Source organism: Oratosquilla oratoria, chromosome 3 (assembly GCF_046742065.1).
Source record: "Oratosquilla oratoria isolate Oo_2021 chromosome 3, ASM4674206v1, whole genome shotgun sequence".
Taxonomy (NCBI): Eukaryota; Metazoa; Arthropoda; class Malacostraca; order Stomatopoda; family Squillidae; genus Oratosquilla; species Oratosquilla oratoria.
Genome location: NC_134779.1, coordinates 70,756,965 through 70,769,905, shown reverse-complemented (window position 1 = coordinate 70,769,905; position 12,941 = coordinate 70,756,965).

Here is a 12,941-nt window from a genome sequence, read left to right as displayed (position 1 = left end):
AGACATTTTCTTGTTTGTTAAAACCCCTTTCATTTTCTGAAACGTGCTTTTAGCTATCGCTATCCTTGATTTTATTTCTTTTTCACATCTACAATCTTCTGTCAATACGCTTCCCAGGTACGAAAATTTGGTTACTTGTTCTATTCTTCTCCCTGCTATTTGTACTTGCACTCTTGGTGGATCTGTTTTACTGGCCACCAGTATTTTAGTTTTCCCCATATTTACATTTAAACCTTTTTCCTCACTAGTTCTTACGGTTACATTCAATAGATGTTGCAGTTTTTCTTCTGAGTCAGCCACCAATGCCGTGTCATCAGCATATCTGATATGATTTATATATCCTCCAATTTCAATCCCTTCCATTCCCTCTAATTCCCTAAGGATCATCTCCCCATATAAATTAAATAAATCTGGAGACATAATACAGCCTTGACGCACTCCCCTCTTTATAGCTTGAAATTCTGTTCTTCCTCCCCGTACCCGCACTGCTGCTCTTTGCTTTGTACCTTTGTAAAATCCTCCTGGTAGGTCCAAGACCTGTCAGTTACGATGCACCATTCTTCTCCATTGCTGTCTGTCGTTATAAATTTCACTCTCTTCAATCGATGTTCCTCTACTCTGCAAAGCTTTATCCACATTCTCGATCCACCTCATTCTTGGCCTCCCCACCGGTCTTCGTCCTTCTGGATGCCATTCATACAGTTGTTTTGGCAATCTTTGCTTCCAATACAAATTTCTGATGATACTCATGTCTTTGGTATTTATATCCACTCTTTCCAAAATATTTATCAAATCCTCATGTCTTACCCTAATAAACGCCTTCTCGTAGTCAACAAAGCAAAGATATACATTTTGTTGTTTTTCTATCATCCTCTCCATAATCGTTCTTATCTGATATATATATATATATATATATATATATATATATATATATATATATATATGTGTGTGTGTGTGTGTGTGTGTGTGTGTGTGTGTGTGTGTGTGTGTGTGTGTGTGTGTGTGTGTGTGTGTGTGTATGTGTGTGTACAACACTAAATGGGTCCCAGTGATTAGAGATTTATTTTAACAACCACAATTCACTTTAATTCTAAGCCATCAAAGGCCAGCATGCTGAAATTGAAATGTGGTACTGCTCAGGAGTCGAACCCGGCATCCTCATGACAAGTGCGACAGTGACTTTCCAGCTAGGCTATCAAGAGAGATAAAAGTTCAGCGCATTTTTTTTTACATATTTGTATGCTCGAGTTACATACACATATATGAAATTTTGCGAGAAAGTATTTGTACAACACTGAATGGGTCCCAGTGATTAGATACATTTTAATAACCACAATGCACTTTAACCCGCTAAGACCGACAGGCCTTAAATAGGGCTGCATCGCAAACGTCCGACAGGCCTTAAATGGGGCAGCTACTTTCAGCGCTAATAAAAACCGCGCTGAAATTGGTAGCACTGCTATATTTGGCCATGACGTAGTCCTATGGTAGTACTGTAGGCTAGCAGGAAGTAAACTGCTCTCGCCAGCCAGTGTGCCGCAAAATTTTGTGAGAGGCGTGCGCATCGTGTCACGGCGAGAATTTTTACGTATTTACGTATTTACTTATTTACGAAACTATTATTTACAACTATGCATCTGGTGGTGACCATAAACGTGCCAAAAACGGCATCAACAACCCCTGTTGTTAGTGCACGAGGTCTGGCAAAGCGGGATTCTGTGAAGCCAATCGTGTCCACCCAGCACTGCGTGCCACCGTCAGAGAGGCGGAGAGTTGCCGCTACCACAATCTTCTCCAACTCTCGGTAATTATTCCGAGACAACTATGGTGAGTAGAGCAATAAAAACTTGTAGGATGATGCATTGTCATGTCTACTAACAGCAGATTTTTTTTCCAGAGTAATTCATAAGAGTTGATTTTTTGATGATAATTGCGGTACTGGGAGATTGCTAAATTTTCGGCCGTCGGTCTTAGCGGGTTAATTCCATTTTTTGTGTAAGTTTAGTTCCATAAAATATGTATATATATATATATATATATATATATATATATATATATATATATATATATCTTTTTCTACATTGCTGTGGCTTTACCTAGCCGATCTTGAGATCAGCTACAAGTAATCTGTGGTTTGAATCTAAACTCATCCCTGGTATTGCCTTTATATTAGTAAATATTCTTGTGCCCGAACATATTATGTAATCGATGATTGGTTTTTGATCAACCTCTCCAGTTTGTTAATTCCATCCATATCTAGTGAATTTGTGTTCCTCTTTAAGTTGATAAAAACCATTCATTATTTTCAAACTATTTCTCATACAGTAGTCTATCAGTTTTTCTCCTGAGTTTCTTTTCTCTTCTCCAAATGTCCCTATTATATTTTCTTGCATTAAAATCATCAATCAAAAGTTCTATATCGCCATCTAGAATCCCATACTCTTCCTCCAAAAGATCCCCTAAAAAATATTTTTCTTCTTCAGAGCATTCCTGTTGAGGTGCATACACTTGATATATATTGTACTCTCTTCCTTTAATCCGTATTGTACACTTAATCAGTCTTACTTTGTGGAGCGTCTTGTGCGAATTTCCTTTACGTTTCCGATTTCGTTTACCAAAGTGCCGTCTGGATTCCAAGGCTGATCGTCGTGGAGTTTAATGAACAGAAGACTTTTTACACCACCGGTTAGCTTGGCCTGTCGTAGCAACCCTCCTTCCTTATCCGGCCTTGGGACCGGCAATGGCGGAGTTATCGATTTCAATATCATTTGTATATATGTATATGTACACTCTCTCTCTCTCTCTCTCTCTCTCTCTCTCTCTCACACACACATACACACACACACACACACACACACACACACACACACACACACACACACACACACACACACACACACATATATATATATATATATATACATAAATATTTATATATACATATATATATATATATATATATATATATATGTATATATATGTAAAGACAGACAAATATGGAGGTGAGGTGGCAAAATAAAACGTTAATGCTAGAGTATGGTGCTTTATTCAGAACCAGACGTTTCGACCTCTTGGGCCTTCCTCAGTGGACTGAACACAGAATAAGAATCAATGTCCGTCAACAGCTTACATGGTGATCTGACGACCCTGCGTGACCTCACCCCGGTCACGTTGTCCCCCCACACTCGCCAACCGCTAGTTGTGCGGACGTTTGAGCCCAGGACATAAACCCCTTACGAGAATTTGTGGTTTTCTCGGTGGCAATGTGTGCCGCCTCCAAAGCTTTCCTTTTCTTTTTTCCCATTTTCCTATGTAGAACGTGGGCTTCCTTCCAGTTTAGCAAATGATTTTCTTCATCGATATGAACTACTAGGGCATTTGATGTTCTGTGATGTTTCACATCCCTCTTGTGTTCTTCTAATCTTCTGCCCATGCTGCGTCCTGTCTCACCGATATAAACTTTCTCACAACCTGTACAAGGAATTCTGTAAACAACACTTTTATTTTCTTGTAGAGGTCGGACGTCTCTTCAACCAGCTCTCTCAACAAGCTCCAAGGAATCTTCGCCGGCCGGTGGTAGTGGGGAGAGATATCTCCTTGCTGCTGCCGGTCTGGCATGGCCGACCTCTACGCTGACGTAGGCAGGCGGGTTTACACCAAGACAAATACACACATTTCCCAAGTCACGTAAATCTCTGTTTTCAGAGTAGTGCTTGGAAGAAAAGAGGCACACGCACACTTGCTCGCTGGCAAAAGCAGAGGCCCAAACCGTCTCACTCAGAACCCTCAATCTGATCGCAGGCTGGTAGACGAAGAGACTTGGGACACCTCTCTGTCCAACCGGCCTGCAACCTAACGCTGGCCTCTCGCTGACGCTGGTGAGCGAGTTTACACTTCTGACATTTACACACAATTCCCAATCGCGTAATTATCTGTTTTCAGAGTTGTGATCGGAAGGAAAGAGACCATACAACACCCGCCCGTTTGCCCCTCCCTCGCACCGCCACTGAATCAACTCTTCTGGAACCCAAACCCAACCTGGGGATAAATAGGCAACGCTCGCCCCACCTGTGGCTCATCAGGAACGCGCTCGCCAGCGGTGGTGGCGAAGAGTTATCTCCTTAGCCGCTGCCGGTCTGGTTACGGACCAATATCTTCGTTGACGTCGGCAGGCGGGTGTGCACCGCCCGTCTGCCCCCCCTCCCACCGCCACTGGATCAGCTCTACAGGACTTCAAACCCAAACCCTGGGGAAAAAACAGGCTACGCTCGCCCCTGTGGCTTATCAGGACCGCCCTCTACACGCGGGAAGTGAACTCAACTCACTTCCCGTAAGATACACACATACACCTCTCACGAACAGTGCCACAATACACGCACAAACATCTACACTCACTTTTTCTTCGACTAAAATTCGCTTCCTTTCTAACTTTCTCTTCTACTACATCTTCTCATTTCAGTTTACCTCCCACTAAAGATTTTTCCGTTTTTCCACCTTTCTCTACTACTACGCCTCCTACCATTTTCTAAACTTTTGTTGGTGATCCTAATCCTAACCCCGGCGTCAAGCGCTGCCCTCCAAGTTCCCGATCCATTTCTCCCGAGCCACGACCACCAATAAACCCCTAATGGCTCGCAATTCGCCCGGTGGCAATAGCCCTCTTTTATACGCATATATATATATATATATATATATATATATATATATATATATACATATATATATATATATATATATATATATATATATATATATATATATATACTAGCCAAGTTACCCGCACGCTGCTGCGGGCAAATTGTGATCATTTCAATATTGATAGAATTTGTGTAGAAAAGTTACACGTATCAATATAACTCAATGAAAAAGGTAACAAAAACAAAATGTTAAGAAAGTAAAAAAAAAAAAAAAAAAAAAAAAAAAAAAAATTAGGAGGGAGACGCCCTTTGGAAATAGAATGTAATTATCCAAGTAGCCTTGGTATATATATGGTTTTAGGGGGAGTTCGTGAACAAACAAACAGACAGACAGAGGCTACTACTTTATTATAGTAGGTACAAATGAAAGATAGTTATCCAAGTATCTTGGGTTATAAGGTTTTAGAATATATATGGTTATAGGAGTCTATCTGCAAAAACCTAGGAGGGGTTTGTGAATAATCCCTAGCCTAACCATACTCCACCTAAATTTAACCCTTAACCCTAACCAAAATATTTTTTTGAAATGAAATAAAGCTATCCAAGGATATATATGGTTTTGGGAGTATATCTCCAAAACCCTGGAAGGAATTCGTGAACAAACAAACAAACAGACAGACAGACAAATGAAAGATAGTTATCCAAGTACCTTGGGTTATAATGTTTCAGAATATATTATGGTTATAGGGATTTATTTGCACGAACCTAGGAGTTCGTGAATAATCCCTAACCTAACCATACCCCACCTAAATTTAACCTTTAACCCTAACCAATATATATATATATATATATATATATATATATATATATATATATATATATATATATGTATACATATATATATATATATATATATACATACATATATATATACATATATATATACATATATATATAAATATATATATATATATATATATATATATATATATATATATATATATGTATATATATATATATATGAATGGTAAGAATGGAAAGACACGATTGAGAACAAGAGACATTATTCCTGACCGGTTTCGCTTTTAAGGCTTCTTCAGAGGTAATATCTGATAAAAACGGGTGCGAACGTAGCTAAAGTAACCAATAAGACAAAATCCACCTCGACACTTGCCCTCCAAGAATGGCTTCCCAGACCACCCGACTGTAAGTAGATACCTTCTCTCACGTCCCTAATTTCACCACTTTTACTTATCCTTTCCATCTTAATTCATTTTACTTTATCGATTTTTCTTATGCCGTGCTACCATATTTCTATTTATTTCACGTGCCATCAAATCACGCATTCTCCATTATTGTCTTTCACCACATTTAGTATTTTTATCATTATCATTAGTAACATAATTATTACATTATTACATTACCACTATTATTATTACTATTGTATTATAATTATTATAATTTTATTATTACCATTACATTATTATTATTGTCATTATTATTATCATTATTATTATTATTATTATTATTATTATTATTATAATCATCATCATCAACATCATCATCATCATCATCATCATCATTATTATCATTATTATTATTATTATTATTATTATTATTATTATTATTATTATTATTATTATTATTATTATTATTATTATTATTATTATTATTATTATTATTATTATTATCATTATTACAATTATTATATTTTCATTATCATTATTACTATTATTATTATTGCTAGCGTCTTGACTTCTTGATTATGCACGCACAGGTCAGGGTTCGAATTCCTTAGAGAGCTTCTAAAAATGTTCAATCTGTCTTAAACATACACAACTTGTCGGAGGGCTCCCCTAAAAGGGGATTGGATGAAAATGAGACTACGTCTACTGTAGCTATGTCGAGTGTGTTCGGGGACTTGTACATAGCTCAGTTGCTAGCGTCTTGACTTCGTGATTATGTATATATATACTCAATATCCTACTATTAGAGAAAAGAAAATTATTTGAAAATATGTATATTGCGATCACCAACTGTGATCCTCTTCAGCGTGGTTTTACAAAGGGTGGGTTGACTTATATATGCTAAAAGCGAATACATAGAAGGACATGGGGAGATAACCATGCTAAAATGTGGTCCGTTTGGGCCTAAATCGTGATGACCCCTAGTTCAAACTGACCCCGGGCCAAATGTTTGTGCGAAAGGTGGTAGTCTTATGTGTGTGCGGACAACTTGACGTATAATATTGTTGACGGCCAAATTGTTAGTAGCGTCGGGGGACCATTGTCCTTTTGAAGTATCAAAATTAGGTAGTTGTTTGATCAGGGAGGACTCAACAAATTTTCTTCTGTAGTTACAGTGAGATTGGTAAATTATATCAGCCTTGTCCCAGTTCATACAGCTGTATGGAGGAATACTGCTGAATTTTCCTGGGCATACTTAATCTATTTTTTGTGCTCCCTGATCCTAGTGGGAAGGTCCTTTCCCATTTGGTCCCAATACATTTTAGAGCAGTTTCGGCATGGAATTTTATAGAAAAATGTCAGTCGTTTGTTTAAACAGGATTACGTAGAAGTGTTAAATTTATGGACTACTCAGGATGTGAAATATCTATTTGGACGTGTAATGTCTTTTATGTGTAATTTTAAATAAAAATATTTTGCAATTCTGTTTTTTTTTTTCTTTTTTGCCATAACAATATTTTTGCTAATTAACTAGTAATGTGATAGATTATAATAAAAAGTTAAACATTACTGATTTTAAGTTATATTATTTCTTTTCATTCAATTACATCCGGCGAACGCGTAGCTCCATCAATCGATGGTTGCGCGATCTAGTGATTGTCACACAAACAATGAATATATGGCGTAGCGTGACCGATCGATAAAGCAAATCGGCCAGTCGCGGACAACGCGCACACACACACACACACACACACACACACACACACACACACACACACACACACACACACACACACACACACACACACCATTCATACACCTGTCATGATGTCACAATATATGCATACATATATATATATATATATATATATATACATATATATATATATATATATATATATATATATATGTGTGTGTGTGTGTGTGTGTGTGTGTGTGTGTGTATGCAATAAAACACTAGGAGCGTGTTTTCACAAATGCGTAAGTAACCACTAGGAAAAGTAAACTCACGAAGCAGAGCGCTTTCGTATACAGTAATTACATCTTCAGTGCAGATACAAAGAAGGAATTATAAAATGAAGAAACAAGGTACAGAATATATGACTGAGTGAGACATAGTGAAGAGGGCATTCGGAGAGGTAGTGGAAGAAATACACGTGACGGACGTTTGAACCGTCCTGGTGACCAACAAGTATGGGGCAACTGCTCATGATTTATATTACAATTTAGATAATTTTTAAATTTAATGAGAAATATAAGTATCTGATTAGTACAAACCTTGATGGAGATTAACATTTATTCCCTTACTAGATTTGATGAAACTGCATTCAATTAAATTTTTTCTGTTATGTTGTTGTTGTATGTGATGACTTTAGTGTTATCCCAATCAACTGGGTGGTTAAAATGGTTCATTTGGTTGAATATGCCGCTAGATTAGTTTCTCTCTCTAACGTATTTCTTGTGTTGATTGATTCGTGTTTTGAGCGTTTTAGCAGTCTGACCAACATAAAACTGATTACATGATTTACAAGGTACTTTGTACACACACCCTTTATCACTATTAACAGAATTATTTATGAGCAATTGTCTTACAGTGTTCTTATTGTTAAAAAATACATTACTGTTGAATTTACGTAATATATTTGGAATGTTTTCAGGGTTATCTTGGTACGGTAGAATTAGTAAGTTATTCATATTGAAAGTTTGAGTTGACCTAAGGTTATGAAATATAGTTATCCAAGTACCTGGAGTGATAGGGTATCAGAATATATATGGTTATGGGGCTCTATCTCCAAAACCCTAGGAGGAGTTTGTGAACAAACAAACAGACAGACAAATAAAAGATAGTTATCCAAGTACCTTGGGTTATAAGGTTTCAAAATATATATAGTTATAGGGGGTCTATCTGCAAAAACCTAGGAGTTCATGAATAATCCCTAACTTAACCATACCCCTACTAAATTTAAACCTCAGGGTTTGGTACGATTGATCTAACGACGATTGGTCTAATACCGATTGGTCCAAAGCCAATTGGTCTAATAGACCAATTAGTCTAAAACCGATTCGTCTAAAACCGATTCGTCCAATATACTATTTGGTCTAACGACGATTAGTCTAAAATTAATGTAAAGACAATGATAGAAATACAAGAATTTAAATCAGAGACTTTTATTTAAGACACACATAAAAATATACTTTAAAGACAATGATAGAGACTTTTATTTAGGACACAGGAAATGTTTAGAAGCAGCAGTCATTCAAGGAACGAACACTATTGAGCAAAATAGGGGCATGTTTAACATCTCGCCTCACATTATTCCCCTAATACCCATGGCCAGCAAAATGTTAAATATCTAAACCACCCTTGGTGGACTTTTAGCCCACGGACGTTTGGGCCAGCATTCACATCCTTTCCCAGTGTCAACCCCCCCCCCCCCTTCTCCTCCTCCTCTTCCTCCTCCCCCTCCTCCTCTTCCTTCCCCCCTTGAAAAAGCTGTAATAAGCGAAACGTCGTACAAATAAAGGCTCCGTCCTCACATGGTGTTTATCTCGTCAATCTTGTCGGCAACTGCCACTTTTAAGGAAACTCCATGCTAAGGGCTTAGGAGAATACTCCAAAATGCAAATACTCTAAAACAAAATAAGAAAAAACTTCAACACAAACTATCTCTTAGTTAAATCGGTAGTTAGAATAAAGAAATTTTGCACAAACTATCCCTTAGGTGAAGCGGTAGTTAGCTATGGTAATTAGACGAATCGTATATTTGGTTTTAGACCAATTCGCTTTGGACCAATCTTAGTTATATCGGTAGTTAGAATAAAGAAATTTTGCACAAACTATCCTTTAGGTGAAGCGGTTGGTTTTAGACCAATCGTGTTGTTGGACCAATCGTACTATTGGACGAGATGGTTTTAGACCAATCGTGTTGTTGGACCAATCGTACTATTGGACGAGATGGTTTTAGACCAATTCGCTTTGGACCAATTGGAATTAGACCAATCGTCGTTAGACCAATCGTCCGGGACCGATCAGAATATATATGATTATGGGGGTCTATCTTCAAAACCCTAGGAGGAGTTCGTGAACAAACAAACAAACATACAGACAAACAGACAAATGAAAAATAGTTATCCAAGTACCTTGGGTTATAAGGTTTCAGAATATATATGGTTATAGGGGTCTATTTGCAAAAACCTAGGAGGAGTTTGTGGATAATCCCTAAATTAAACCATACCCCAGCTAAATTTAACCCTTAACCCTAACCAATATATATATATATATATATATATATATATATATATATATATGTATGTATATATATATATATATGTATGTATATATGTGTCTATACACATATATATATACATATATATATGTATATATATATATATATATATATATATATATATATACACATTAATGAAATGTAGTTATTCAAGTACCTCGAGTGATAGGGTATCAGAGTATATATGGTTAGGGTCCATCTCCAAAACCCTAGGAGGAGTTCGTGAACAAACAAACTGACAGAGAAACAGAGAGAGAGGCTACTACTTTATTATAGTACTAGCCAAATTACCCGCGCATTGCTGCGAGTTCGTGAATAATCCCTAACCTAACCATACCCCACCTAACTTTAACCCTTAACCTTAACCAAAATAATTTTTTAAATTAAATATAGTTATCTGAGTACCTGGAGTGATAGGGTATCAGACAAATGAAAGATAGTAATCCAAGGACCTTGTGTTATAGGGTTGCAGAATATATATATGGTTATAGGGGTCTATCTGCAAAAACCTAGAAGGAGTTCGTGAATAATCTCTAACCTAACCATACTCCACCTAACTTTAACCCTTAAAGGTCAGATATCAACAGATATAACATTCGCTAAAAATCATCGTATTGCTCGAAAAAGTACTTTTTAAAAGCATACAAATAAAGTTTTTACCTATTACAGAAGAATTTATTCAGAAAATTCACTTTTTATTGCGCCTCGCATACCACTTTTCTGAAGTCTAGTTATTCAGAATAACAATATTGTTTGTTTGGCAACTGTGACGTCACGAACGCGGAATTCCCCGAACCTTTCCCGAAGCGCACGGGCGGAATGTTTCGAATAGCAGACGACGCAGTGAAATGAAGACAAAACTGTTTTTTGCCAAATTTGATAAGATGTAGATGGTGGAATTATATAGAATACTGTCAGTATGTTTTTTATGTACATTAAACTGTAAATACAAAAAGTTATTGAAGTCTTGATATCTGACCTTTAAAGGTCAGATATCAAGACTTCAATAACTTTTTGTATTTACTGTTTAATTTACATAGGAAAACATACTGACAGTATTCTATATAATTCCACCATCTACATCTTATCAAATTTGGCAAAAATCAGTTTTATCTTCATTTCATTGCGTCGTCTGCTATTCGAAACATAAAAAAATAATTAGTCAAGTATTTGAAATACTCCGAAGAGGTGAGAATTTTCCGTGTCCCTGCGACCCATCAGAATTGATCGTCGCGACCCATAGTTTCGGAACCACTGCCCTAGGAGGTATTCGTGAACAAACAAACAGACAGACAGACAAATGAAAGATAGTTGTCCAAGTACCTTGGGTTATAAGGTTTCAGAATATATATGGTTATAGGCAGTAGTGGGATTCAAATTTTTCGTCAGCCGGTTCTGTTATAGTCGGTGTATTTCCATCTGACACTAATTTGCAACCACTTCTTAGCCACATTTTCTTTATATTATTGTTATCAATTAAATATTCTAACTAGAAATATGGAAAACTAACAATATTATATTTAAAATGCATCTCTGGCTGCCAAACGTAAAAAATATTCAAATATTTACATACGAAGAACCTGAAAAATTGTCAGGTGGAAAAAAAATGGGGTATAGACCTGGGTGCCAACCTATAGTTAGTCTCGTGATCAAAAAATTCGATTTGGGAAACCTAGTGCAGGTGTATTTTTTTTTTTTTTTTACGGACGCATGTTTGTGTGGGGGTAGTGTGTGCATGTGTAGGCTATGTATGTGCTTACACGTGTGCATATGTGTACATGTACATGAGTATGTGTGTGCATGTGTGCAATGCATTTGTGTTATTTATAAACAAACATGTTTGTGTGGGTAGGCCTAAGGAGTGTGTATGAGAGTGCGTGTATGTATGTATGTCCATAATTATAATAAAATGTAGTTTAATAACACAAATATACAGAGAAACCAAGCACTATATACATGAAAAAAAACTGGTAACCACTTGTGTAAATAAACTATGCAATAAATCACTAACGAAAGTTACGAAACATACCGTCCCGGTACTTATCGGATGAGATGCAGAAGACCACTGACCAGCTGAGCAACTAGTCGGTTCGCTAGTTAGCCGGTTCGCCGAACTGACAAATTTGCGTGAGCCGGTTCTAGCGAATAGGTAAGAACCGGCTGAATCCCACTACTGGTTATAGGGGCCTATCTGCAAAAACCTAAGAGTATATTGTGAATAATCACTCACCTAAGCATACCCCACCTAACTTTAACACTCAATTCTAACATATATATATATATATATATATATATATATATAAATATATATATATATATATATATATATATATATATATATATATATATATATATATATGCACAGACACCAGCTTTTCTGCACAGACACCAGCTAGCGAATACTGGTGAAATTTATATCTCCGAATAGTGTTAAGTGATTGTGTTGTGTTTTTGTGATTGTATACGTATAGCGCTATACAGTTACAGATATAAGATAAAGTGTAGTGTTCTGTTTAAATTCAAAACAGTTTTCTGTTACTGTACTCCAAAGGTAGGAGAAATAGTATAAGCTAAGCAGAGTAAGCTTCGCGTATTTAGTTTATTAGAGACCGCTTTTATTTTTTGTTGTTGTTGATTTGCATTTTCTCTTTGCCGTTTTTATTACTAAAGGGGGAGCGAAATGGCTTGTGAAGGCTGCGTGAACCTAGAGGTCCGTCTCAGGATGTGTGAGGAGGAAATTCGTCTTCTCAGGAGTGCGCTCCGTGAGAAGAGTGAACCCTCCCCACAACCCAAAGTGCGTTCCACTTCTTCCCCTACTGTCACTGCCATGA